Source organism: Tursiops truncatus, chromosome 1, assembly GCF_011762595.2.
Source record: "Tursiops truncatus isolate mTurTru1 chromosome 1, mTurTru1.mat.Y, whole genome shotgun sequence".
Classification (NCBI taxonomy): Eukaryota; Metazoa; Chordata; class Mammalia; order Artiodactyla; family Delphinidae; genus Tursiops; species Tursiops truncatus.
Window position 1 is genome coordinate 48863750 of NC_047034.1, and position 22392 is coordinate 48886141.

The 22392-nt window shown below is 47.5% G+C and overlaps 1 long non-coding RNA gene across 1 annotated transcript in view; it reads right to left on the minus strand.

Annotated features, from left to right (window-relative positions):
* Window positions 1–19967, minus strand: part of LOC141279225 (uncharacterized) — a 35022-nt gene extending 15055 nt beyond the window's left edge. Inside the window, exon 1 of the long non-coding RNA XR_012333202.1 lies at window positions 19783–19967. This is a non-coding gene — a long non-coding RNA (uncharacterized lncRNA). The remainder of the gene's footprint in view (window positions 1–19782) is intronic.
* Window positions 19968–22392: the final 2425 nt, after the last annotated feature.

Sequence of the window (22392 nt, forward strand, 5' to 3'; positions counted from 1 at the left end):
TAGCCACCCAGAGATAGTTGATGAATTTGCAAGCAAATACGCATGTGTAAGCAAACAAAGGAACACAGCATGGTGGGAAGAGTACAAACTCTGAGCCAGTCTGTCTGAGCTCAAGACCCAGTACTGCCCCTTTCCAGCCGGGGACTTTGAGCATTTCTCTGTGCCCCGGTTCCTCCCAGCGGCACAATAGGATATAATCACAGTACCTACCTCATAGGAGGGGGACGGGGTTAAACAACACATATTAGCGCTCAGTGTAATGGATGGTCTTTTCCATCTTATAGAAGTGATATCACACTGTTTCACACATACTGTTCTACATCTAATTTCTTTCTCTTTCAAGTGGATCTCGGAGCTCATTCAGTCTCTTGTAGAGCTGCATGGCATTGCGTTGCCTCAGTGCACCTAATTTATTTAAGCCAGTCTTTTTTAAATAGACATCTTGGTAGTTTCCAGTCTTTTACAAGCAATGCTGCAATGAATAATTTTGTACATACTATATAATTTTTACGCCCCTATCATGTCACATAATTATCTTTTTTGGGATAAGAATGATTAAGATCTAGTCTCTTAGCACCTTTGAAGTTATAATACAATATTGTTGTCTCTAATTGCTATGCTGTGCATGAGGTCTCCAGGACTTATTTACCGACTGGGTGCAAGTTTGTACCCTTAAATAACATCTCCCCAAATAGATATACTATATTTTGTCCAAAATGATTAGGATAAATTCCTAGAAGTAGAATGCTGGTCAACAGATATGTGTGTTTGTTACTTTTTGCCCTCCAGAGAGGCTGTACAGATTCAGTTCTCCATTGGCAACATGTAAGAGTTTCTGTTCTCCATAGTTTACCAACAGTTTATAAACACATCTTTTATCTTTGTCAGTTTGGTAAGTGAAAAATGGTAAATGCTATCTCTCTGTAGTTTTGTTCTACAATTTCTCTTAGTATGAGTAATGGGAAGCATCTTCGTATGTTTATAAATCATTTGTGTTTCCTGTTTTGTGAACTTGCCATTCATATCTTTTGCCAATTTTATCATAGTCATTTTTCTTCTTGATTCGTAAGAAGTCTCTATGTGTTAAGAATATTACCGTATTTTTCTTGGTTTGATGGTACTCTAGAATTTCCTTTTACTAGTTTTGCCAAACATGATTTTTTTTTTTAATATTTATTTGGCTGCGCCAGGTCTTAGTTACAGCATGTGGGATCTTCATTGCAGCATGCGGGATCTACTGACCAGGGATCGAACCCAGGCCCCGTGCATTGGGACCACGGAGTCCTAACTGCTGGACCACCAGGGAAGTCCCATTGCCCTACATAGTTTTAATGCAATAGAAGTTATTTTTTTCTTCATGGTGTCTGTATCTTGTGTCATCTTTAAAAGTTCTTCCGCTTAAAAAATAGTCGTTAGATTAGTTTTTAATCTCCCATAGTTTCTTGTAGCAATTTTTTTTTTTTTTTTTTGCGGTACGCGGTCCTCTCACTGTTGTGGCCTCTCCTGTTGCGGAGCACAGGCTCCGGACGCGCAGGCTCAGCGGCCATGGCTCATGGGCCCAGCCGCTCTGCGGCATGTGGGATCTTCCACGACCGGGGAACGAACCCGTGTCCCCTGCATCGGCAGGCGGACTCTCAGCCACTGCGCCACCAGGGAAGCCCTCTTCTAGCATTTTTTAAATTTTAAATCACTTATTTCTCCTGGTATGTATCTGATATTAAAAAAATGAGGTATGGATACAACTTAATTTTTTTCCAGATAGCGACCCAGTTGTCTCAACACAATTTATTGAATAGTTCATCTTTTTCCCAGTGATCTGCAATGCCATCATTATAAACTAAATTCCCAATAAATTTTGGTCTATTTCTGGACTTCCTATTTTATTCCAGCTACAAGATGTCCTACACTATTTTAATTATTCAAGTTTTATAATATGCATTACATCTTATAGGGCTAGTTACTATTCATTTTTCAGCTTCTTTTTCCATATGAGCTGTTAGTTTTATTGGGATTTCTTTTATAAGTTAACTAAGGCAAGCTGACATTGAATATGATGTTGGGTCAGTTTGGGGTGAACTATATTTTCCCAGAGAAGTATCCAATATATTAGGTTTTGCAAAGTTAGGGGGTTCCCAAGACCATCCTCAGGTTCAAAAATTTGCTAGAAGGACTCACAGAACTCACTAAAAGCTGTTGTATTTGTGGTTACAGTTTATTACAGTGACAGGACATGGATTGGCACCAGTCAAGGAAAGAGGTGCAGAGGGCAGAGTCCAGGGAACGTCCAGGCACAGAGTTTCACTTGTCCTCTCCCAGTGGAGCCATGGACAGTGCTCCTATCCCCCCAGCAATATGCAGTGGTACACGCAGAGTATTGCCAACCAGGGAAGCTCACCTGAGCTTTAGTGTCCAGAGTTTCTATGGGGGTTCAATCACACAGTCACTGACTGCCCACATGGCTGACTTTTAGTCTCCAGGTGCCCCAGAGATAGAGCAAATACTGTATGGCCCAAAGATCCCATCATAAACCATACTGTTAGACTGTGGGGTGTTGCCCAAGGTAAACAAAGACACTCCTAGGCCTAGAAGTTACCTCCCAGGAGCCAAAGACCAAGGCCAGATCTCTCCTGGGGTAAGGTTAATGTTTTTACTACCTAAGTTTTTAAATTTATTTGCATGGAGTTGACCCAATTGTCCCTAAGGATTCTCTTCATTCCCTCCACCTGGGGTTCTTTTCCCCTTGGCATTTCTTATTTGTGCCTCCTTCCTCTTTTCTCTTGACAATTTATCAATTGACAATTTATCAATCTTATTCTATTTTCAAAGAATTAGATTTACTATTTACTTGTAATTTATTAATTATAAAACTTTTCGTTTTACAAGTCGTCCACGTTTGCTTTAACATTTATTCATTCCTTCCTCCTGCTTTTCTTATGTTTATTACCTTTTTCTAACTACTTTAGTTGGATGCTTAGTTCATTTGTCATTCCTGTGTAATTTTTTATTAGCTCATTATAAGACTATCTATATTAGTCAGGGTTCTCCAGAGAAGCAGAATCAATAGGCTATAAAAAGAAATTTATTATAAGGAAATGGCACACATGATTATGGAGGCGGAGAGGTCCCAAGATCTGCAGACAGCAGGCTGGAGACCCAGGAGAGTCAAAGGTGTAAGTTCTAGTCTGAGTCCAAGTCCAAAGGCAGAAGAAGACCAATGTCCCAGCTCAAAGACAGAGAGAAAGAATTCTTTCCTACGCAGATTTTGTCCTAGGCAGGCCTTCAACAGATTGGATGAGGCCCACCCACACTGGGAGGGCAATCTGCTTTACCCAGTCTGTCAATCCAAATGTTAATCCCATCCAGAAACACCTTCACAGACACACCCAGAATAATGTTTGACCAAGTATCTGGGCGCCCCGTGGCCCAGTCCAACTGACACATAAAATCTCACTATACTATTTTCTCTGGGCACTGCTCTAAGTGTACCTCCTAAGTTTTGATAAGTTTTGTTACTTTAGAGGTAATCATTCCTTCTAGAAAGCGCTTTGTGGCTTACAGAAGGAATGTTTTGCTACTAAATTTTGACCAGGCAATAAGTACAACCAGTTGCCTTTTCACATAAGGTTGATCTGATTCTCTTGAGGCCAACACGAAGGTGAACCAGGACCTCCTCAGGGCCCAGAAGTTGCTTCGAAAGGATTCTCTCAGAACCTCACATTTAAGTACCAATGGAGCACGCACCTACTTACCTAGACGAACTTCTTAACAACCAACATCAAGAGTTCCCCTGTTAAATCTCAAATCCAAGAGGGAAAAAAGGAGCTACCATCCCTCTCCCATCCAAATCATCATAAATAATAATATTATTAACAAAATTATAACAGCTACCATAATATGGCTTCAGTGCTTTATACATGTCATCTTTTGTAATTTTTACGTGAGTTCTGAGATAGCATTCTTTACATCTTAAAGATGAGAAAACTAAGCCTCATAGGGGTTCCATAACTTGCTAAGATCACACCTCTTTTTAAGTGGAGGGGCTAGGACTTCACAGTGGCTCTTTCTGATTTAAGCCTTTGTATGTTTTCAGGATGCCTCTCTTGTCTCTCCTCTGCCCTGACTTGCAGCAATAAGGTGGGTCTGCCTCCCTCGGCAAAACTTCTTTTCCGGGCGGAGAGAATACATCTGCTACAGTCCACTGTCGATTAAGGAGGAGTCCAGCCCACAATTCCGGAACTGAGACGCAGCAGGCCACCAGCCAGGGAAGGCCTTTGCCTGCTGAAGCCATATGGAATGAAGACTCTGAGCCAGGCGCTCAGAAAGAGAAAGGGGAGGGAAGTCGGGGTGGGGGCCGAGAGAGTAGGGGGCAGGCAGCGCCGCTTCAGGAGGGGAACACGGACCGCGGCGCCTGCACGCGCCAGACACACCCATCACCCGTGCCAGGCCCGTCAGGTTTGCCTCAGCTGTCTGGCAACTGCCCTCTCATGAAATGAGCCAACGATTTCCTATAGGGAAGGTTTCAGGGTCATTGGCCAGGTCTCAGTGGGAACAAGAGAAGACGACCCCAAGGGGGCTGGAGGCCCTGGTAGCAACAGCCAGAGCCCGCTGGCACATCTCCGAGCGCCTGCCAACCGGGCACATGATCAGAACCCTGCTGCGAAGAGATAAGCAATGGCCTGATCCAGCTCCTAGAAGGGCAGGGCTTTATATAGCAGCCTGAGTAGGCTGCAAGGGAATGTCCTGGCTGAAGGCCCTGCTCTAGCCCAGGCAGAGAGGGGAGTGGGTGGGTGGGAAGGAGGGAGCTTATAAATAACCCCCTGTGTACTGATCTGCTCAGCAGCCTTGTCTTAGCAAGGCCTGGGATCTCAGGAGGGGGGTCATTTATAGACAATTTTAATTTTTTTATACTTCTATTTTCCAAGTTTTCTACAGTGAACTTGAACTCCTTTTATAGTCAGTAAATATGAATACAGTTTTAAAGAAAGTAAAAAAGAGAGGCACAGAAGGAAATCCTTCAGTTGGGAATCCTTCCCCTGCTCATGGGTCCCCCAATCTTGGACCAGTCCCCTCCCCTCTTCTCTGGTCTCTCTTGGAGGAGACCTCCTCGGTGCTTGCATTTGCCTACGGTGCACGAAAGGACCAGTTTTCCCAGCTCCTGCGTTCCTCATACTCTCCCCGCCCCCATCAATTCAAGTGTCACAGTTCTTGGGTTTGATGTCTTTAGATAAAGCACCCAGGCCCCTCATCTCTGCTGGGGTGCAGAAGGGTCACTTTGGTACGTCTGTCCTGTGCACTTCCCAGCCCCTAACGGTAGCTTAGTAATGGAAAAAGGAGCAATGGAGCCCCTTATAGAGAGTGTGTTTTGCACTCTTTGAGCCTCAGGCTCCTTGTCTGTAAAATGGGGATAATAATAGCACCTGCCTCACAGAGATGATGTTAAGATGAAAATAAGACAGTGAGTGTAAAGTGCCTGACACACTGGAAATGCCCAGTTAAATATTTACTAACCATCATGCCTCCTGCTCCACAGCCACCTGCCCCCTGAAGGACCACACCTACCAAATTTGGCCAAAATGACTTTCACTGTGTCCAAAAACAGCTCCTCCCAGGTGTGAGGATTCGCCACCCAACTCAAAGCAGCAATTCCACAAATGCTTTGAGAGGCCATAGGCTCCTTGGAATCCTTGAGAAAGCCCCCTTAAAAGGCACTGCCCTCATTTGGATGTGTGTCAATGTAGGGCAGCTGGATACATAGATAAATGAATAAACATATTTCTTTGTAGTAATGACCTTACATAGGCTGAGTTCAGCTTATGACTCTGGAGCAATTTTTAGGAGACGAAAGTAGGTAACATATCAACTGATCTCTATTTTCTGAGCAAGTGCTAGGTGCAAAAAGGCACTGTGCTAAGATTCCAAAATGGAACATTAAAAAAGATGAAAGCCTCAGCTCTCAAAGAGATTACAGTCTAGTTGAGCAAGTAAACTGCAGATACAGAAATAGAAAGCTCGCTCAGCAAAGCAGGATAGGGCCCATGCAGGTGATAGGGTAGAGAGTTTGGAAGAGAGTTTCCTCTGGGTTCTGGAGGTCAGAGCAGGCCTCGTGGAGGAAATAAATATAATTGGTAAGTGGGCACCAGTCCTGGTAGTATCCAATGCAATCAGGATAGCCTGAGAAAGGGTCTCAGGCGTTCATGTCAACAAGACAAGGTGTGGGTTCGTACAGGTGGAAGAACACCATCTTTTTTGATCCTGACCACAGCATTGTGTGGTGTCATCATTCTGGTTTTACAGGTAAGAAAACAGTGGCTCAGAGAAGCTCAGAGAGGTTAAGTTATATGCCTAAAGTCACACAGCAGAGGCAGAATTCAAACCAAGTTCTACCTGCTCCAGAGTCCACATTCTCGCTTCTATCACCTGGCACTGCTAAGATCTCCCTTATATCTGGCTCCCAGAACAGACCTAGGCTGTCTGTGACTAGTAACGGGGCTCTCATTCCATGGCTGTGGCCCTCCAGTAGAGAGGGTGCCTCCCAGAGTGGCTGGCAAATTCTTTGGAGATATATAGACCTTATATTGCCTGCCAGTATCATGGGATAAGGTGCGATGACTTCTAAAGCCTAGATCAAAGTAAGAATTTTGACTACATCTTGTAGTTTTAAATATTTAAGCCCCTCCTTCTACTCTGTACTATTTCCCCCAGTTCAGCAATGTGTGCTGCTGGCATATGGCAGGCCTAAACCAGCTATTTGTCCAGGCCAGACACCTGCCCATCATCCTTTACTCCTCCCATCCCTCAACGCCCTTATCCAGTCAGCCACCAGGTCCTGACCTTCTACCCTGGACGCATCTAAAACCCCTCTACTTCCTTCCATTCCCTCTGCCATTTCCATGTTCTTTTCTTGGATTTCTGCAGCAACGACCAAGTGGGTTTCCCTGCTTCCAGACTTGCTCTCATTCAGTGTAATTGCCAGACCACAGAGCATAGTAAGAAACTTGGCCTCACGCAGGGCGAGATCTGGCCTTTGTGTGGGCTCCTGGGGTAACCTCTAAACTCTTGCAATTTCTGCATTGAGAGGAGTACCTTTGCTATTCAAGGTGGGCCCTTCACGTATGCTAATGAGATGATTCAGGCTAGGGGCTGCCATGCCAAAAGACCAACACGACACATATGACTGGGGTTGGGGCTTTGGGCCACATGACATCAGCCTGACCACCAGGGAGGGGAGGGGCCTGGAGATGAATTCAAACGTGTGGGCAGCTATTCCATCAGTTGTGCCTGGGTAAGGAAGCCTCAGTAAAAACTCTGGACCCTGAAGCTTGGAGGAACTTCCCTGGTTGCAAGACTCGTGTGTATTGTCACATAGAGATGCTGGGGAGGAAATGCAGCCTAGGGATACAGAAGCTTCCTGCTAGGAACCTTCTCAGGTTCCACCCTACGATTCTAGTTTATACCATTTATATATTTTTATTATAATAAAACTCTACTCCTAAGTATAACACTTTCCTGAATTCCATGGGTTGTTCTAGCAAATTACCAAGTCTGAGGGTAGTCTTGGGAACCCCTGAATTTATAGCCAGCTGCTCTGAAGAGAGGGTGATTCTGGGGACCCCCAAACTGGGGGCTGGTGTCTGAAGTGAGGGCAGCCTTGTGGATACTGTGCCCTTAACCTCAACTTTGGCTAACTCACTAGACACAGCAAGAGGGGTTTTCTAAAATGGGACTGTGATCATATCACACATCTGCCTGAAACACTCTCCCTAGGATGAAGTCCACATGACTAAATATGGCGTCCAAGACCTGGAATGATCCAGACCCTGCATAGGTCTCCAGCCTCATACCCTCCCAGGCCCCTTCAGATTTGCCATTCCATCCACACTGAGTTGCTTGCCACTCCCTGAGCGCTCCAGGCTCCCTCATTTTTCCAGACCCTCTCATTTTTCCAGACCTTGGAGCATGTGGCCACTCATCCTATAGTATTCTCTCCTCTCTACCTTTCTGCCATGCCTCTTCTCTTGGCTAACTCCCACTAGTCCTTGAGGCCTCAGCTTAGATGTCACCTCTCCTGGGAATCCTTGCCATGCACACTACGTCAGGTCAGGGCCAGGCACTCGCTCCTCTCGAAGGCACTTGGCATGTGTATTGAAACATCCCGGTCACCGGCCCGTCCCTCCAACCAGACTACAAACTTTCTGAATATGAGGACGGTGTTTTCTCCCCCATTATATCCCTCCAGTGCTTAGAAGACTAACACATAATTTCAAAGAGAGAAATGATAACTTTGCTGGGGAAAAACCTGGCAGGCACCAACATGACTAGGGTTGGATGAATGAATGACTGTGTAGATAGGTTTTGGAAGGCTCACCAGTTGCCTTGATGGAAATTTGGAAAGCACCCTGGTTGTATCCGGTAGCCAATTACAAGTCATCTTTCAAGATGGTTCCACCCACAAATGGTTAATCTCATTCATTTGAGGCTGATTTGGTTGGCTTCAACTTCAGAGGATGGAGTTTTGGTAACTTTGCGAAGTTCTGAGACGTGTCCCTATTGTGAGGCATATATCAACTGTGAATTGTCCTTCGGACATTTCTGTGACCCTATCACTGCTATTTTATATTTCCCACCCTACCCCTTATGGCATTTGCGAAGAGAGGGACATCAACAATGCATTATATTTTAAACATAAGTAACTGGATAATTTATTAAAACAATATTAATTACCAATTCATACCTGTGTGTGCCTATATCTATACTTTCTTATTAATTAATACTTGATTAGCACTTACTGGTTAGGTGAAATGGCATCTCCTTTTCCTTCCTTTTAGCTTTTAGTTAAAACAGTCTGCACAGCCTTCTTCTTTCTTTTTTTCCTCTTCCCTTTCTTTCTTCTTTCCTTCCCTTCCCTTCCCGGCATGGAAGAGTGGGCATCAGGCGCCCATGGGGTACTGACACAGAGAGAAGGCTGCCATGTGGAAGTGCTTTGGTGGTGCACCTGTTGGCGTCCAGGTACACAGGGAGCCGGAGGGTGGGAACAGGGAGTGGAGGTAAAAGGCACAGCTGGGGCTTCCCTGGTGGCGCAGTGGTTGAGAGTCCGCCTGCCGATGCAGGGGACACGGGTTCGTGCCCCGGTCCGGGAGGATCCCTCATGCCGCGGAGCGGCTGGGCCCGTGAGCCATGGCCGCTAAGCCTGCGCGTCCAGAGCCTGTGCTCCGCAACGGGAGAGGCCACAACAGTGAGACACCCGCGTACCGCAAAAAAAAAAAAGGCACAGCTGGTGTGATCGGGAGAATGGAATTGGTTACGTTAAACAAATAAGTAAACATATTGAGCAAATTGGAATTGGTTACGTTAAACAAATAAGTAAACATATTGAGCAAATTGGTACATATATTGAGGATAATGAGAGTCAGGTTGGAGAAGGGAGTTACATATATGGAGAGGAAAAGAGCTATAATGAGCCTTGAAGGAGGACTGGGATTGGAGGTATAGGTACGAATTTATGTTTTTTTAAATATATAGACACAGGTAGATATAGAAATAGTTATAGATTTAAGTGTGTGTATATGCAGGTGTGTGTATATATATATTTCCTAAATCTCTCCAATGAAAGGGCCTAGAACTCCAGCAACAATAAACACACTAAGTGCCCAGATCTTGATTTCTAAATACCATCCTCCACTGAAAAAATAGCAGGGCTCCTTGGAGAAAGGGCTAATTCCAAGCTGGGGCAGAAAAGGTATAAGGTGAAGCTGGGACGAATTGTGCCAGAAAGTAAGAAAGGGTCGAGAATGAAGGGGACATGTCAGAAGGATGCAGGGACTACCCTGAAGGAACCACTTAAATATATAAACAAACGCAGAAAATGGGAAAGCTCTTTATATCAGTAGCCTTCCAACTAATAAAAGAAGAAGGAATGATGAAAACAGAAAACAATCATTTGGCAACTGTCAGAGCGGTGGTTGTTTCCAGTGGGAGACTTCAGTGGAGACTAAGACTGATGGATGGGAGGTTGATAAAGAACAGGAATATCTCCCCTCAAATGCCAATCAGTATAAAAGGGGGAAATGGTAGCTTTATATGGGAGAAACCTGACAGACACCAACATGACTAGTAATCAAGATAAATATCACCAAATGGGTGAAGGTGGTCAAAAGGTACCCAAAAAAAAAAAAAAAAAAGGTAAATATCACCAGTTGTAGGATAGGCTGACATCATATGTTTCCCCCAGCCCACCCCCATATAATCCACTGAGAAAACACAATTCTGTGGTATTCTTATCAAGAAAGCATGACCCAAGTCTGATCATGAGAAGACACCAGACAGACCCAGGGACACCCTACAGAATGAAAGGTCTGTACTCTTTAATTAAAAAGAACTGAGAACACGAAAGACAAGGAAAGACTAAGGAACTCTTCCAGGTTGAAGAAGACTGAAGAAGCATGAGAACAATGCAACATGTATTCCTGGATATAATCTTGACCAGAAAGGAAAAAGAGACATTGTTGGGATGTCTTGAAAATGTTAAAGGGGGGTGGAGGGTCTGTGAACTGGGCAGTAATGATGTGTCAAAGTTCATTCCCTAATTTGGAGGGGTGTATGGAGGGTATATAAACGCTTGTTTGGTGGAAATACACACTGGAGTATGTAGAAATGGTAGGGGATCGTATCAACAGCTTGTTCTTAAAAGGTTCAGAAAGAGATAAATGGTTCAGACATATATATACATGTACATATATGTGCAGGCGCACACAGAGAAACTGAGAGAGAGAGGTTAATAGGATAAATTCGGTGAAGCATTGAATTGGGAAATTTGGGTGTGGGATATGGGAATTCATTATACTGTTCTTGCAACTTTTCCAAAAGTTTGAAATTATTTCAAAATAAATTATTAGAAGTTTTATATATATATGTAAATATATAAATATAAATATATATAATAAAGCCACACATCTCTCCCTTTTATGGCTGGCCAGGGCATCCTTTCAGACATGTGGCTCTTTCTACAGCAGTGAGCCGTTCTGGCTTCCTGAAGTTTCTATTCCTAACATCTTCAGCCAAAACCTGCTACCACCTCTTCTCCTAATCAGTGTCTCTGTCTTCCGCTGACAGAGTTATTGAGGAAGTGTGCTGTACTGGTTTACCAGGGCCGTCACAGCAAAATGCCACAGGCTGGGAGGCTTCAACAACAGACATCTATTTTCGCATAGTTCTGGGGGCTGGAAGTCCCAGATCAAGGTGTCAGAAGGGTTGGCTTCTCCTGAGGCCTCTCTCCTTGACTTGCAGATGGTACCGTCTCACTGAGTCCTCATAGGGTCTCTCCTCTGTGCATGCACATCCCTGATGTCTCTCGTGTGTCCAAATTTCCTCTTTTTATAAGGACTCCAGTAAAGTTGGGTGAGGGCCCAACCTAACGGCCTCCTTTTAACTTAACCACCTCTTAAAAGGCCTGTCTGGGAATTCCCTGGCGATCCCGTGGTTAGTACTCTCACTGCCAGGGGCCCAGGTTCGATCCCTGGTGGGGAAACTGGGAGACACGACTCAGCTCCTAATATGCTCTATACCAGACACCACACTGGGTGTCGAGGTTTAAAGATGGTGAGACAAGGGCGCTGTCCTCACGTGGGTCACAGTCCAGCCATGGCTGACATGAGAACAAGCAGGATCGATTGATGTACCGAGCAGAGGGAAGAGGAAATTGTTATCCCTGTGTTGAGAGTCGCGAAAGACTTCATTCACTCGGTGCTGCCATTTGAACTGGCCCTTGAAAGGACAGGTTTTCAGCAGGCAGGGAAGGTCATTCTCTGCAGATCAGAATTGGAAGACCTTAGTTCTAGTTCTGCAATAAATGATGAACACGTTGCTAAGGTCCAAGGGTCCAGTTTCCTCCAGCCCTGAACATTCCTTTTGATATTCCATCACTTCACACAACAGGATTCCCTCCTCACATTCTTTAATATAATGATATATTTGAAACATCTTCATCCACTGCTTATTTTCTGATAATATCCAACATCATGTCAGGGCTCCAGCATCCTCTTTCTCCTTTTGTCTTTCAGTCCATCGCTAAGAATTTATCTTCTTCCTGACCTGCTACTTCCTGTTTTCCTAACTTCAAGGATTTTTTGTTCATCGGGGGTGCAAGGTTTTATTCTGCCTTGAAGCACTCTTCCTATTAGCTAGGGGATTTTTTGACAAGCAGGGTGTGTCTAAGCCCTTTTTCTGTAAAATCTGTCACTGCCTAAGTGGTACCCTGCTGCTTGACTCCTCATTCGTCTCCATGGCAACATTCTGAAACTATTCTGCTTGTGCGAGTAAGTTCAAGGCCCATCAAATTATTTATCACAACAGAGCCAGCATACCCCACCAATGCGCCCACATACACATTCGGCGCATCACAGCACCATTTGTAAATGCAGCCACGGTTTGGTTTGCATTCATTTCAAAAAACAGCAGCACAGCCTGTGAAATAGATAGCCCACTCATCAGCTGACTTCATTTACTCATCCTTCATTCATTCATTTACGCACCCAGGCTTAGTGGGGGAGACAGAGACTTAAATTTTTACCTCCTCCTTGGAGGATGGAGATGGGAATCAGGAATGGCTTTACCGAGGAGTGGCCAACTGACCACAGAAGGGAAGGGCTTTTCTGACAAAACCAACACATGGGCAAAGGCATGGAGATGTGAAGGAACATTCGAGATAACAAAGGAAAAGTGTCTGCCAGTCAGGCTGGGAATAGGATGGAGGAGGGTGATGGAGGGAGGCACAGAGGGAGACAGAGTTGGAGCTAGAGAGAGGGGTAGCAATGAGGTCCTGAGGGACCTGTAATAAAATCCTAAGGAGTCTGCACTCCTGGAGCAATGAGGAGGATCTTAAGAGGAAATGCAGCATTATCTCGTTTACATTCTAGAAAGTCTTCTTCTGCTGCTGCCCTGGGGTTTGATTGAACAGTGAAGGCCCAGAGCTAGAAAGAAGCTGGCTCATGAGGACCTGAGAGGACCAGAGACCAGAGGTGTGCACGGGAAAGATTCAAGCACCACTTTAGAGGCAGGCCAGGTGAGACTTCATGACCAATTAGCTGGAGGAGTGAAGGAGAACTTGAAGATTTCTGGTCCTGTTTGATGTCCAAGAAAGAGCAGTGTGGGGGAGAAGATGAAGCATTTAGTTTGGGACAGTTTCAGTTTGGGGAGCCTCTGGACATCCAGGAAAACAATCAGAGGCACCCCAGTCCACCACTTTCCCCACATCCTTAATTCTCCACCACAGGGATGAAGCAATCCAACAAGCTCATCCCCACTGACGTAGAATTACGATGTAAGGGTAAACGTGTGACTTCCCCTTAGGAATCGTATTTCTAGTTAGCATGAGAGTACCACCTAGCCAATGTTAATCAAGGGAATGGCTTTCCTATAGTGAAATTCCAAGCAATGGGATGGGCAACTTGGGGGCATATTTCCAGGTAGGGAGATCTTCCCAGCATCCCTAAAATCACATCACAGAGGCTACAGCTAAAACTCTCAGCGAAGAGAATGCTGTTGAAAAGTCACCTTCATTCCACAGAACCCTGTTCACACCATAGATAAAGGGATCTTCCTCTTGGGCAGGATTCTGTTCTCTTAGCACGGGGTGATGGACAGCAGATGTCACGAAGCTCTGGGGTCACTGAGTTCAAGTCCTGGCTCCAGCATTTACTGGATATATAACCTTGGGCACATCATTTAACCTTTCTAAGACTGGTTCTGTCATTCATTAGACAGGGCCTCGGAACACCTGCCTCTCCTCTGGGGTGTTGGTGAGCTTGGATTTAAATGAGATGGCTGCCGTAGACACGACACCATCCATCATTCGCATTACCTCCACCATTTATCTCAGTGTCTTTCAACACCCAATTCACTTAGAGAAGCCTATTTTTCTCCATGTTCATGGGCTATTAGCTGCTCTGACAACTTTAGGTGATGAAAAGCCACCTTTCCGGCGGCACAGGCTCAGAGCCCGCAAACCCGGTGGTGAGGGGCTGTGCCCCCTAACCGCCTGCAGGGGGCAGCATCGGGCAGCGTACGGCCACGCCGGGGCCTCCCTTGTCAAACGCTGGGAAAGGACCGCGGAGGCGGCTTTGAATTCAGACTCCAGCTGACAAAGGACCCGTGTTATTCCACGTGGGTCTGACATGCGGCCTCCCGGAAAGTCGGGTCTTTGGTGAACAAGGGATCAGGCAGCGCTTTTCTGAAAGCATCCCCGGCCCCGCGACAAATCCAGCCGGGTTTTTCCCAAGCCCACACCAGGACTGAGTACAGTTACCTTTCAATTTAGCGCTGGTCTGACCTCGGAGAAGCAAGACGTGGGCCTCTTACCTACCCATAGGGGCCCTGCTGCGGATGCCTCCAACCCCCATGACGTAAAAGGAGGGAGCGCCTGACAAGGGCAACATGGGGTGCTTACCACCCCTCCCCCGCCAAGCGTTTTTTAGTTCCCCACACCTTCAGCCCCTTGGGGGAGTCCGGAGAAGACAAAAGAAGTAAAGGGACACAGCTCAGACTCTTTGGAGCTATTAATATTGTTGAAAAGACATGCAGATGTGAAACCAGAGAAAGACATAAGGATACCCAGGATCCCGCGCTCTGGTTGTGATCCAGCCTGGTGGCTCCTGTTCCCAAAGCCCCAGGAGGCATGCGCAGACCTAGGATGATTTTTCTCTGATTTGTGAATGTGTTTACGTGGGAAAACAAAGAGGCAGAATGTTTAAAATCAATCCAGACTACCCCGAATATGGGATCACTGTAGGGACAGATGGTCCAAGCTGTGGGAATTTGGAGAAGGGAGCTACCGATGGAGGCAGCGTGAAGTGGCCCGCAAGGGGACATGGTCACTCCTAAGAGCGCCTCAGGCCTTGGTGCCCAGGAGACACACTCGTCCCTCACTCTGCTATTGCCTTTGCTGGGGAGGGGAACCGCTATGTCACCATGACATCACCTCCTTCCAGGAATTGCTGACTCAGCTTGGGGCCTCAGGAAGGACCACTCACTTCCTCCAACCAGGCAGAGGGGGAGCAGTCCCCCACCCCAGGCAAAGCTGGGCCTGTTCCTTCATCACCGTCCACCGGGACTCAAGAGGAGGTCAGCTTTGCAAGAAGACACACCGCCTGGTGCCAGCTGTGCCTACTCCCACCGGTACTCCTGTGCCGTGGAAGAGGGGCCCCCAGTGGAACGTCACACCTGGCTTAGAGCTGAAATGCAGTATCCCTGGGAGAGGTAGCATGTTGAGCTTTGTCGGTCACTTACAGCTCCTTGTGAAGGAGAAACATTGTGACAGAGGAATCAGGACGGATTAAGTAAGAGGGAGTTGGGGCTAGCTGAGGTGGGAGGGTTAAAAGAAACCCTGTGCCCCGTCACAGCTGAAGGTTGCCACAGATGGTGCTACGCCACAGACAGTCAGGGGGCTCTTGTCCAAGACCACTCCTTTTTCAAAAGAGAGTGGGTACCCACACAGGCAGACTCATCCGTGGCCAGAAAGCCAGGAACAGGGCCAGAGGGTGTCTGTCTGTAGCCCTCAGAGGATGACTTTCTCTTGCCCCTCCCCCAGTGCAGTCTCAGCCCTTCCCTCTTCCCCTTGGCCGACCCTTCCCTTCCCCGTTAAGAGGATTCAAGCCAGAATCTGTCCACACCACGTCAGAGTCTATTTCGTCTTGACATTAAACCTGATGCTCTGTAAGCTGGTCTTATGAAGAAGAAAATTAACCAGTAGGCAGTAATGCAATTTACAGCACTGCAAAGGTCCTATACTCTCCCTGCTCCCACTAATACACACACACACACGCACGCACGCACGCACGCACACACGCACGTACACACACAGTCTGATTTTTTTTTTTTTCATCTTTTACTATATTGTTTCACTTAAGGCCAACAAAACCCTGCCAGGTAAGTATCGCCATCTTATAGATGAAAAAACTGAGATTGAGAAAGGTGAAGGAAGTCCTCCAGGGTCACACAGCTAGTGAGTGATGCAGCCAGTCTTGGAAACCAGGTCTGTCTGACGCCGAGACGCCAACTGATGACCCAAAGTAAGTGCCTCTTCTGAGCCAGAAATTATCAAATTAGAATTTCATTCAGCAATTCACAAAATCTTAAGGTTGGGAGACATTTTGAAGGTTGTCCAGGCCTATGACCCAGACAGACGTCTGAATCTCCTGCATGATGTCTTGGCTTTGGCTTAGATACACCAGCTCCAGGAAAGGCATTATGTCCTGATTCAGGCCATGCCAGCTGAGAATCACTGGACAGTTGTTTTAGGTTTAGGGCTGGAATCTCTCTCCCTGTAATGTCCACACATCAAGGCTGCCCTTGGGACCACAGAGGAACTAAGCAGTGAGTCACCCCTGAATTGTCTGTCTCCCGACTACACTTTTTTTTTTCTTTTTTTTTTTTTTGCGGTACGCGTGCCTCTCACTGTTGTGGCCTCTCCCGCTGCGGAGCACAGGCTCCGGACGCGCAGGCTCAGCGGCCATGGCTCACGGGCCCAGCCGCTCCGCGGCATGTGGGATCTTCCCGGACCGGGGCACGAACCCGTGTCCCCTGCATCGGCAGGCGAACTCTCAACCACTGCGCCACCAGCGAAGCCCCCGACTACACATTCTTGATTCCTTTCAACCTACTCTCACATGGCAGTCTCTCACCACTCTCCTGGGAATGCGGTCTGCTTTGTCTCTTCAGTTTCAAGGTGGGACACCAGGGTGACTACGGTGCTCCAGAAGTGAGCTGACCAGCCGGGAGAAGAATGAGACCAGACTATATAACCCCTTCATTTTTTTCCGTGAGTCTTAATATTTCACACTGGGAACTCACTTTGATCTTATCATGAATGAAAACCCCTAAGTGCTTTCCCCATGAGCTGTCCCAAAGCCACATCCTCTCCTGCCCCTTGTCTGGCTGGGTTTGGGATGCTCATGTCCTATCCTCTCCAGGAGGCTAGACCTCACAAGTACCCAGGCAGTGTGGCCCTCCTCCTGCTGCTCCCTGGCACCACTGACCCACTAGGGCTCAACCACATCCTCCCTCTGGTCCCAGCTCCGGTTGTCCACACCAAGACGCTCCACGGGTCCCACTGACCCAGTCACTTGGGTGAGGCTCTCAATTCCCAGGCATGCTGGCTCTTAATTCCCAGCTTCCTGATGTATCTCTAGGGGTCATCTGGGAGGTTCTGGACACACCCTCATGCAGGGCTCGTGGAAGCAAGGGCCACTGTCTCAGGCCCTCCCTCTGCTGAAACACAACACAACAGTATTTCTACCGTACTGTGACTGCCCCACCCAGACATCTGCAAGGGATTCTCCTCCCAGTGATCCAAAAGTGAAGCGGACATAAGCCCCTCTCCTCCCCACTTCCTGTCACCCAATCTGGGCTGATTCTACCATCTTGCCCACTCCACCCTGAATCTGTGGGTAGTGGGAGGGCACACAGCATCTTACCCTATGTCCTCATCCCTCTGAGTCTCACGCCAAGCTTCTCCCAACACCAGATAGGTTTTTCATCCATCCTGCGAGGCCAGAGCTTCCTTTGTGTTGAGCCCTCTGTTCTCTGCACCCCGGCTTAACACATCACTCTATGCTTAGAGTCCCACACGGTGCTCTAGTTACAGAAAAGGCATCTTCTTGGAAAGTAGAAAACTGTCTCCCTTTCAACAACCAGGCTTTTTTTTCTTTTGGCCGTGCCTCGTGGCTTGTGGGATCTTAGTTCCCCGACCAGGGATTGAACCTGGGCCCTCAGCAGTGAAAGTGTGGAGTCCTAACCACTGGACTGCCAGGGAATTCCTCAGGCTTTCAAGATTATTGATTATTGGCCTCCTATGGACTTGTAATATTCTAATTAGAAATGTAAAGCTGAGTAAGACTTCTTTGTCCTAGGATGTGTGAGTCTCCCCTGAAGCCACAAACCCATTGATTCAGTGGATAGGAGCATCTTGATTACTGAACCTGACAATCCATTATTCTAATATCTCAAAAATAATATCTCACGTCTCTCTCATGGCCCAAGACCAATATCTAAAAGAACTTACTTCTTTTGCCTCCTCTATTCATACATTCAGCTCTCCTCACCACCAAATTCTTCACACATCCCCAGTTCTCTTCTCCCAGATCTGGACTTGACTCTTCATAAATACATCCCGAAGTTATCTATGCGGTGTCTGCCTCACTCATCAGTCATCCCACTGTGTGGCATAAAGGTCACACCTCCAAAGGTGTGCTCACATCCCTGTGTTTCCAACACAGGTATTAGCCTACTTAAAACCAATTAAACTGCGATTATTTTCACCCCAGCCTTATCACTCTCAATCCACTTAATATGGATGGGAGGATGGGGCTTGGAACCACATATCCCAATTCGTTATAAGCATAGATGCAACAAGGTCCTGACCAGCGGCTACTATACGCCCTCCCCACATGACCCTCCTGGAAGCATCAGTCCCTACACCACTCCAGTCCGGGACTGACCCCAGGTCTGTGCTTCTCAGCCTCATCCTCACCAACCCAGCAGATGCCCTCCAACCACTGAGGCCTCACACAACTCTGCCTTGACCTCGACTTTGAGCCAGTCCCCAAGCAGCAGGATTCTGTGGGTTTACACAGCGACCACCTTCCAAAATCCCTTCTGTACAATTTCCCTGTTGTGGGAACATTTTTTCATTTGCCCTCTCTAAAGCACTCTAGATTCATTCATTCATTCATTCATCAAACATTTAGGAACACCTTCACTGTCAGGCACTGTTCTAGGTGCCGCAGCGACGGTGATCAAAAGGCTGGACAGAGCTGGGCTTTCAAAACGACATTCTGGTTGAGGAGACACGCAGTATACAAGAACACACATAAACAAATGAGAGCAGCAGATTGTGACTGCCTTCTTCGAAGGAAAGAAAGAGAATCAAGCAAGAGAGCACAGGAGAAGGAAGCCCTTTAGAAAGGGAGATCAAGGAAGGCTTCTCCGAGCAGGGGGCCTAATATTTCCGTGGACACCTGCCAGATGAGAAGAGGCAGGGGGAGGAAAAGCATTCCAGACTGAGGGGAAAGCAAGAGCAAAAGCCCAGAGCCTAGGGGCAAGCCTGGTGTCTGCCGGCAATCGGGTGGGCGGGGGTGGCTGAGAAAACAGAAAGGAGGTGAGAGGCAGGGAGGCCACAGCAGGCCTGGCAGGGTCAGGGTAGGAGGTGGATTTCACTCAATGTGCTGCGAGGTGACATGAACTGATGACAGTTTTCAAAGATCGCTCTCGCTGCTGTGTGGAAAATGGAAGCAGGGATTGGGGCAGGGGAGGCAGTGGGAAGTAAAGAAGCCAGCTGGGCCATCGCCCTTGTCTCCCTGAGAAACGACGACCAGGGTGTTGGTAATGAGGATGGAGCCAACAGAAGGATGGAGGTACGATCTGGAGGGAGCTCTGTGTTGGAGGCGGGACTGACCTTTGTCACATGGTTGTTGGCAGACTTTAGGAAAGTGCATGAGGAAGCATCTCACACCGGGAGTCGGAGACACAGGCTGTGGTGAGGCGGGACACACGTGCGTCATTGGCCGGGGCGTAAGAGGCAGCCCGCTACCTGTGTGAGTGCGCATGCGCGCACAGGCACACACCTGCAAATGATTTGGGGGAGAACTGAAAGCCTTCTAGAAAGATGCAGTGGGGTGGGGGTAGGAAGAAGCGGAGGCGCACCAAGTACTAACAACCTGAAAATTGAAAGAAGCTGTGCTTCTGGCCATGACATCATCGCTTCCCTCGTAAAGTATCCGACGGCATATTTACCGGTCATAACACAGGAATGGTGAAAATCAACTGCACATCCCAGCCGAATTGCTTTCTCCTGTTGTCCCGTCAGAAGAAGGAGGTGTCGAGTCACAGGTGGGCCTTTCTAAACTAGCTTCAGAACTTCACCTCCGTGCATAACGGTTGTTCTGCGAGGGAAGCGGTTCCCAGTTCCTAAAAGTGACCCATAAATAGATCCCTGGAGCCCAGTTCACAAGGAAGTTGCCCTCCTGAGGGAGGGTAACACACATCACACTGCCACAAATCAGGTTTTTCTCACCAATCAGTATCTCTGCTGCTTACTCATGCTCAGTTTGTGGCCAACTGTGACACTCCAGGATTTATTTTCTTCTGTAGTTTTGCCCAGAAGGGTTTAAGCTGTTAGTTCTTGTGCCAATTCATAGTAAAATGGCCCAGAGGAGTCATAGCAGGAAGCATTTTTAAGAGTCTTTTAAAGACAGCCATTCCTCCTTATGAGCAAAGGCTAGAGAAAGTATATTATTTTAGAGTCAAGGGTGAAAATAATTCCGCTTTTGAAAACCTATAAATGTAACCGAAGATGGCCCAGACCCTGCCAGTCGGAGACACAAGAAGAGGAACCCATATTGGGCTGGTTCTGAGCCACACCTGCTCTAGGCTCCCCTGCAGCCCCCCACCCAGTATTTCTGAAGGGCTCCAGGGAGGGCAGTACTCAGGAGCTCAGACAGACGGGGGCTCCACTGGTGGCCGGAGGTTTGAGCCTTGGTGTTCCCATCTGTAAACTGCAAAATGTAAAATCTGAAAGTGGGAGTAACTCTAGCCTCAAGGTAATTTGTAAGGAGAAAATGAACTAATACCTATAAAGGACTAAAGCACGGCACCCAGCATCTAAGCAGTGCTGAGAAAATGACACCCACCTCCATCGACCACCATCATCACATCATCATCATCAATATCCGTCTCTCCGCCCCCCCAGAGGGGATCTCCCCTCCCCTCCCCTCCCCTGACTAAGGCTTTCTTTCCAGGCCTGGTTTAACCATGCCTCAGAGTCCAGTCGAGGCTCCCAAGGATGTCTGCAGTCTTCACGCAATCGGGCTCTTGGCCAGCCTGCCCCACCAGACATGCCCAGGCATGTCTGCCTCCCCCACAGCCTCAGGCTGAACTGCTGCCACACAAACTCAGAGGTCCAGGTACACACGGGCAGAGACACACCACTAGCAACCCTGCTCCTGCCAGGCCCCGGCTGCCCCCCCAACCCCCCCGCAAGGAGTGCCAGCCCCAGGCTCCCAGGCCAGGGAGACCAAGGCTCTGAAGAAACTGGTTCCTGGCAGGGATGCAAATAAAACGAGAGCTTTCCAGAGAGTGTCTGAAATTGGCAGTGGGCCCTCGGAGCCATCAATGGTGAAAGCAAAAGATAAATCATCTCTGATAAAATCAGGCAAATGGGAGAAAATAGCTGGGGGCACAAGGACACTTGGAGGAGCAGAGGAAAGGCAGGGATGACACAGCAGCGTCCCCAATTCCTCCCCCACGAAAGCCCAGCATTGTCAACGCAAAGCCAGAGAAACACTGACGTAGCATTCCCCCAACGGAGGGTTAAATGCCAGCTCTGTCAGATGTTGAGTGACCTTTGACAAGATTCACATCTCTTGGGGGAACCACAACTTCCTCATTTAAAACTAGGAGAGCCACCTAAATTGCACGCCCACCTGCAGCGAGGCCACTGCCATCACCTTTACCTGGTCTGTGCTCAGTGGGCTCACCTTCGTCTTCTCTGAGCACCTGCTGTGTGCTGGGGGCCACTAGGCCTGGGGAGTAAAGGGTAGCAGAATACACCACCCCCAAATATGCCACTTCAGCATAAGGACTATTTTGAGCTGAAGGCAACTGAGAAGAACATACAAGAAAAACTCTCTGCCCTCCCCCTCTTTACCTAAAAGCAGAACATAAATTTGTCAAGATGCTCCCCCTCCCCTCTCTACCAGGAAGGTCAGGAGTTAATCACCAGAGACAACTCTAGACCCTTATCAGCCCAGAGAAGACACCAGAGCAATATCTCCATCGGAAACTCCACTAACCAGCCCTTATCTTCCATTGGTTTCCCCATATAGTTACATTCCCACAGTTTGCCATCTTGGGAAGCCTACAACCCCTTCCCTCTGTCTTGTCACTTTTCTACGAAGGCATTGTTCTTTTGTTAAAATGCTATGTAAGTCCAAGGTCTAACCACCCTCTGAGTTACTCAACCCTGAGTGTTCCCTGTGTCTGCATGAGGCCTAATGAACTTCCGTTTGTTTTTGTCTAGTTAATCTGTCTTTGTCAGTCAAATATGCAGGGTTCAAGTCAACAGCACCTAAGGCAGGTAGAGGAAAAAGAAGAGTGTTTCCTCTCCTATAGGAGCAAAGGCCTGTGGTTGCAGGAGGTGTCCTCATTCCCACACTGCTCTGCAAACAAACCAGTTGGTGGGTCAGTGGCCTTCAGCCCTGACTTTGAGTTAGAATCACCTGGGAAGGTTTTAAAATGCCAGTGCCCGAGCCAACCTCCAGACCCACAAAATTAGAAACTCTGGGGGTGCTCCTGCTCTTCCCGTTTCAGAGAACAGGTTCCCTTCTCCCTTTACGGGACAGTTTC